This window comes from Epinephelus moara, chromosome 18 (assembly GCF_006386435.1).
Source record: "Epinephelus moara isolate mb chromosome 18, YSFRI_EMoa_1.0, whole genome shotgun sequence".
In the NCBI taxonomy this organism is placed as follows: Eukaryota; Metazoa; Chordata; class Actinopteri; order Perciformes; family Serranidae; genus Epinephelus; species Epinephelus moara.
The window spans coordinates 19,331,737-19,338,639 of NC_065523.1; the positions used below are offsets into that span (position 1 = coordinate 19,331,737).

The 6,903-nt window shown below is 41.9% G+C and overlaps 1 protein-coding gene across 1 annotated transcript in view; it reads left to right on the forward strand.

Moving 5' to 3' along the window:
- Positions 1–318: 318 nt before the first annotated feature.
- The window catches only part of baiap3 (BAI1 associated protein 3), a 57,664-nt gene continuing 51,079 nt past the window's right edge, over positions 319–6,903 (forward strand). The window contains exon 1 of the mRNA XM_050069929.1: positions 319–534. The gene's annotated coding sequence lies outside the window, so the exon portion shown is untranslated. The remainder of the gene's footprint in view (positions 535–6,903) is intronic.

Genomic DNA, 6,903 nt, shown 5'->3' on the forward strand with positions numbered 1-6,903 from the left:
CTTCATACTTGACCTTTAAGGGCATTTTGGCAGCACACTAAACTAAATGAAGAAATAAACCAGGCTAAAAACAGGAACAAGTAGAATACATACAAGTAAAATGTGTCTGTAACCATCAGCTACGCCCCTCTCACTCAGTAGTAAAGCTTTTCCTCTCCCTGTTGCATCTAGCCTCAACCTTTCTGTGTGTGTATGTGTGTGTTTCTCGTGCGGTCGGCTCCTAAATGCGATATTTCCGACAGTAGTCGAGGACTGTGAAGTGTCGCTGCACTTCCTATGCCCATATTTGGGCGCGCATCGGCGGAGCGTGAGCTCAGGAAGCCTTTCGAAGGACCAAAATGAGCTTTTGTCTGTCGTCTATGGCAAGAAAAATAACCAAACGTTGTTTTCACCCAAGTTGATTGCGTCTCGTCCCCAGAAGAAAAGGAGAGAGTCCTGCTGCAGCGAGCACAGCTTTGATCCACAGCAACTCTGACACACACACACACGCAGCCGCAAAAACACTTCACACTGGAAAACTGTCAGGAGACACAGGTAAGCTGGATCTTTATCATATCACAGCAGGAAAAATGACCTGTTTGCTTTGGAATAATCAAAGCAAAAAGCGTGCATCAGCTTTTTTGAGTCATACTGGCTTTATTAGGGAGGTTGGCTGATTGGCACCTGTTGATCTGAATTTTCCTTGCAGTTGAAAACCATAAGAAATGAGGCATTTTGACTGAAGGTAAAGTTCCGTGCATGAAATATTGTATGCATATGTTAAAGCTCATGAGCTCAGATGTGTTGAACTTTTCTAGATGAGAAGAAACATCATGAATGCAACACTGCATCTGCAAATATAGGCAAAAGTTCTCCTTCTGTGCACCAGAAAGATCTACCTTTAGAAACCTCTCAAGTTGTCTCTGTGTGAAGCCAGATACTGGAAATCCACTTAAGTGAAATGTTGCATAATGTTGGCTTTACCCAAACTTGACAGGTGGATGAGATTCTATGAGGCAGTTGATATATTGTTGTGTGTTTTTCTGTTATGTAATCTATTACTCTGCACATCTCAGAAGCTAGACTCGCCCCACACCCATCAAGAATCAAAACATACAGGTGCAACACAGCAGCATCACATCAGATAAAGATAAAGTTGCCATTAAAGATGTCATTTCAAATCTTGAATGCACTTTTCTTTGCACATATCTAGGCTTGTGTCAGTAACCTGGTCTTCCTAAAATGACAAGTGTCATGAAAATAAAGGCTTAAAATGTGCGCTTTGGAGATGCTCTCTTTCACACACAAACACACACACACACACACACACACACACACACACCCAAAGACAGCAGCTAGAATTATATTTTCCCCCCAGTGACCGCAGCAGCAATTCCGACTCCTGTAATTTACCTGTGCTTTTAATATTGACAATGACTACATGTGCAGCACATTCAAAGGGTAATAAAAGGGATTGCATTTTTATTGTTCATCAACTGCATGAAACAACAATCTAATAGAGAATAAGCAGAGCAAAATGACTGTGGATGTCTCTGTGTGGCTTTCTGCTCTTTTCTTAAGAAGCAGACAGGTCATAACTCCACTTTGGACTAATCCTCATGAGTCCATTAGTCATGAATTAATCATTTCCTCTTAATATAACGCAGTAGATCAGTGGTCAAAACCCTGCCTATAAATACCAGCTTCCCCAGTGGTCCCCCCTCTGCTACACATTCAAAGAGACATCATAAAAAGCTTATGGTAATGATTCACAAATATAGTCCTCAGTTGTTGTGTTCGGAAGTACGGCATTAATTATAGTGACTGAGCAGTTGTATGACTTCAGAGCGTCACTTTTGTTGTAGCGCATCGTCTTGGTGCAGATTGATGTTTGTGCAAGTTTGGAAGTGGCATTGTTGCTTCTGCATAGAGACTCAATGGCTGCTATTTTTGACAGCAGCGTTACAGCTGGAGTGAGTGTTTTTCGGGGGGACAAAGGGTGCATTGTCTGTGGTACAATAAGCAAAGCGTTTGTGCCATTGTTTAAATTTTTATATTTTGTGCGTGGCTGTCAGTGATTTGTGGCTGGTGTGCAGTCAGACGCCTTTTTTTTTCAGTTCCAGGGATTTTCTCTGGCAATCAATTTCCAAGCCAAAGTGCTCGTCATGTGCCTTGACAACACAGACACTGGGAGCTTCTGGGAATAGCTTGATGCACCGTGTGCTTCTTTGGGCCAGAGCGGGCTCGATTATAGATTATATGTTATCTGCAGGTGCATACAGTATAGATCACAGCGATGTCCACGCTTTTCACACATCCAATCCACTGGAAAGTTTGTTGATGGTTTGACACACAACTGGCAGCTTGGTCCCACACCGTTATGTCCCTGAGGGCCAGTCAGATAATTACATTGATGGTCGATGATGAGGCTCGGTCGTAAAGGTTATGATAGTCATGCTTTTTAACATCAGTGCTGTAGCATAATCGACTTACAGTTATGATTTGAATGTGCATCACCTCAGGCTGATGGGAATTAAGTTGAGAATGTGCTCGTCTCCTTTCATTCAATTAAACAAACTGTCAAGGTCTTCATAAGAGGAGACGTTTAATATTCCCCTTTCACTTTGGTGACTCAGGAGGAATGTAATGAATTAAATCCATGCTCCTAATTAGAGATGCACGATATTGGGTTTTCGCCGATATTTTCCAACTACTTTTGGCCGATATCAATGTCAATAAATGCACATTTTTTTCCATGTAATTGCAGAGAACAATCAAGATTCTGTTGTAGTGGAATTAATATTATTATGCTGGTCGTGATGTTCACGGGGCAAAATAAAGCCTCTTTCCCACTGGACAAAAAAACCACCAACACCCACTAGCATCTGACTTATGTATTTTAATGGGAAAGGCTACAATCAGCATTCACTCCTTGGAGAAATGACTCTGCTGTAGTCACCAGTATTTATCGGCTCCAGCTCCAGTCGGCTCCAATCAATATGTATTACGTCACCCACGTGGACGCGCTAATTTTCGCCCCTTCTGCGACACAATACAATGAGGTGCCGCTGTCCGTCTCCATCCAGGCAGTGCTAGAACATCGTTTTAAATCTAGTCGGCACTGAGTCTGAAACAGAGACTGAATACCTAAGAGATATAAAAAAGAAGTAGTCATGGTAACATTGTCACTGGCCTCCATAAAGAGGGGTTAAAACCATGGGGTTCCTGTTTGCACGTTCCCATCTGTGTCAGCGTGGGTTTTCTCCAGGTACTCCAGCTTCCTCCCACAGTCCAAAGACATGCAGGTTAATTGGTGACTCTAGATTGCCCGTAGGTGTGAATGTGAGTGTGAATGGTTGTCTGTCTCTATGTGTCAGCCCTGTGATAGTCTGGCGACATGTCCAGGGTGTACCCCACCTTTCGTCCAATGTCAGCTGGGAGGATAGGCTCTAGCACACCCGCGACCCCTAACAAAATAAGCCGTTATGGAAAATGAATGATTGGATGTTTTTTAACCTGTTTTCAGGCCCATCGGGACATTGAATGTGTCACATCAAGAAAAATAAATAAATAAATACATAAAAACAGAAAGGTACTCGTCTACTGCGGGGCCGTGTACTGCTCTGGTCTACTGGCAATGGAAAAAGAGTCTATTGCTTTTTTTGACTGATATTTTCCACGTCTAAAAACCTGCATATGTGCACCAATTTTGGTAGAAAAATTGTATGAGAAAACTGTCAACTTCAATATTTATGTTCAAGCAAAACTGTCAGATTCGTTCTACTTAAACAGGCTTTGATGATGCTGATACAATCCCGACCCTGACAATAGCCACAATCAAGGCATATTTGACAGATTTGGACTAATTACATTCACATAATTAAAGCATAATTTTAATGGCCTGTCATATTGGCAGAAATGTTCACTTTGAGTCAATGCCAATATTTCATTTTAAAGCCTTTATCTACTGATCATGTGTCGATATTATCGTGCCTCCCTACTCCTAATTACATTGATTGGAAGACAAGGATGTGTGGAATATCATAATCTCCCCCTCCTCTGTCTTTCTCTTTCTCTCCTGCCCATTTGAAACACAAATATCAGGCTAAAGGACAACGCTTTCACGCTCAGACGACACTTGGAGAAGTGCTCGACAACACAAGACTAATGACTTAGAAAGGTGTTTACTTAGAACCACACAAAGACTAATCTTGAGGCATCCCTTGAAGCTGCTAATAACCCACTGGTGCAGAACACATTGTAGACCTTGTAACTGTATTGTCTTGACTTTTGTCTGACCTAGAAGCATCACGCAGGAAAGGAATGTGAAGTAGCAACAGTAGTTAAGACGTACAAGGTCATGAGACACATTGAAATATTACCCGTCATGACTGATTTTACTGCATTAAGGTGAACACATTATAACATCAATGGTATTTTTTTCCCAGCCTTTGTAGAATTCCATTTACCTGTGTTTACCAGCTCCCTTTCCTCTGCTGTTACCATAGAGACACTCCATCCCTATCAGCAAGGCGCCTTTGGCTGCCGGGCTCATTGGCTCTCACAGGAGAGAGACACTGGTGAGCAAGTGTTTCCCTGGCACGACTTCGGCACCAATGTAGCGAGAAAGGCATTTACTTGGCTTTGACAGGGTTTCCTTGGCAGCTGGTGCCCCACCGGCGGTGGCACGTCGACCTGTTTTGTCACTATGGGTTGACGGCCGAGACAGAGTGAAATCCAGTTGGGAGAGATCCACTCCCGTAATTGAAATGAGTTCACCTGGGAGACAGCTGCTCTGCGGTGCCTGTTAGCTGTCAACAATCGGTGCTTACCAGCCTGCATGTAGTGGATATGATGTGATGCCTGAGCAGTTTTTCTTTTTTTAAAAATAACATTTTTTTCCCTGTTTACCACAGTGAAAAAACACGCCTCAGGTTTTTAGCTGCACGGCCTTTTAAAGATGTCACCAAGAGAGCATAGCACTGTTAAATACAACACACCCAGGAAGAAGAGCACCAAACAGTGAACACTTTCTCACCTTACCTGCACAAGGCTGTAGCCTCTGACAAAATAGCACCTGTAGGCCTGAGAAATTCAGACCTTCTGGGATACTGCATAAAATCTGTAGTGTGGATAAGAAATAGAAATGTGATTCAAATCAGCAAAATCTGATCTGAACATTTGTGATTCATTGACATTTCATTTGGCAAAAGTACACTGCTGTTTGTAGGAAAATTAGGGACGCATTGATATGGAGTTTTTCAACTGATACCAATAATCAATAAATACCTGCTTCTCATGACTGATAACCGATACGATAATGGATAATTTCATATTTTGGTATTTTGAAAAGAAGTGTATAACTTGTAGTTTATGTACACCTGAGGGTAAGAAAGGAAAGGAAATATGGCTGATTTAATATTCCATAGCCCTGATCTAACCAAATCAAACTGACATCACTGTTGCTAACACAACAGAAACAAAGAGCAGTTCTGACCCTTCCATACCTGTCAACATAAGTAGATTTTCTGGGGTATTGTCAAATGGCGTACCCTCAACTCCCCTGCCCCCATATAACCCTCCACCACAGATGAACATAATAAATACAAAGCTGTGAGAGTAAAATTACTTTTAATCAGTATTACATTTATAGCTAACAGTAACAAAGAGGGAAATTGGAAATTGGAAAGCCAGTGTTGAGTGGAGTCTCTACTAACAGAGACAAACAGTAACAGCTGAATCATATGAATGCGTTGAATGTGCATCAGCAGGTCCGCGTTACTGATGTATGAAATGTTTTTATCAATAGACTATCCTACCACTACTAAGTAGAACATCAGTGCACTATTGATTCACCTCATTAACACTCAACTCAGACAAACAAGCGGCTGTGTCTCACACACACGCAGCCAGAGACGTAACAATATAACCGCTAACTGTGACATTACATGGGTAGTGGTTATCAATAAGTTTAAGAACAGAGTCGAGCCTTTTAAAAGCTTGGTGTTGGATGTAAACCGCTGCTGCTAATTAACCTTGTGCTAACACTCTGGAGACGGTCCTTCGGCACTGTGTCTAACCTGTGTCGGGCAGTCGGGGATCAGCGCAATCCTGTTGTCTTCCTCTGGAACTGTGAAAGACGTCCACACTGCGACATATTTTGCCCTCTAGACAGCGTGCTACAGTTGTTCTTCTTCTTCTCTGTGTACATGTACTGCCCCACACTGTGTCGAGTGTGTAGACGCTGCCCGTCTTAAGTCAATGAAAGCAGTCTGGCGTCATATTATCGGCACTATTTATCGGCCGTCATTTTATTAATGCGTAATTATGAAAATGTCCCATTATCGAACGATAATTTTTCGGCTCGATATATATTGGGAATCCTTAATGAAAATAATGATAATTTGAAAATCAGTGTTTTTCCTTAAAATATGTTTTCTTGCACTGACCTTATAAAAATCCATTAATAGCAAAGTACTGAGGTGGTAACTCCTCCCTTTTCCACACAGTGGACCTGTACATTTGATGTGACAAAACTGGCAACAAGGCCGAACTATTTAAAAGAATACTTTACCTTGTAACCTGACCATTTGTATATCAGTTACTCACTGCGTATTTTTTGGGATTTGTAGAGAAAACTTGGTTTATTTGCGTGGTGAAAGCAGAAGCCAACAAATTCTTCATGAATTGAAGTACACTGGGTCCACGTTAAACAACAGCAAAACATCCTTTTACAAACTCTCACACAACTCCTGCAGTCTAAAACATTATGATTTGAAACCCTTCCGCCTACGAGTAGTTCGCCCTGAGTGTGCCTGTTGAGCTCCACTTCAGCAGAGTTCAAACGCATGGCCAAGCTTAGTAGTAGGGATGCACCGAATATATTCGGTAACCGAATATATTTGGCCGAATATTGCAAAAAAA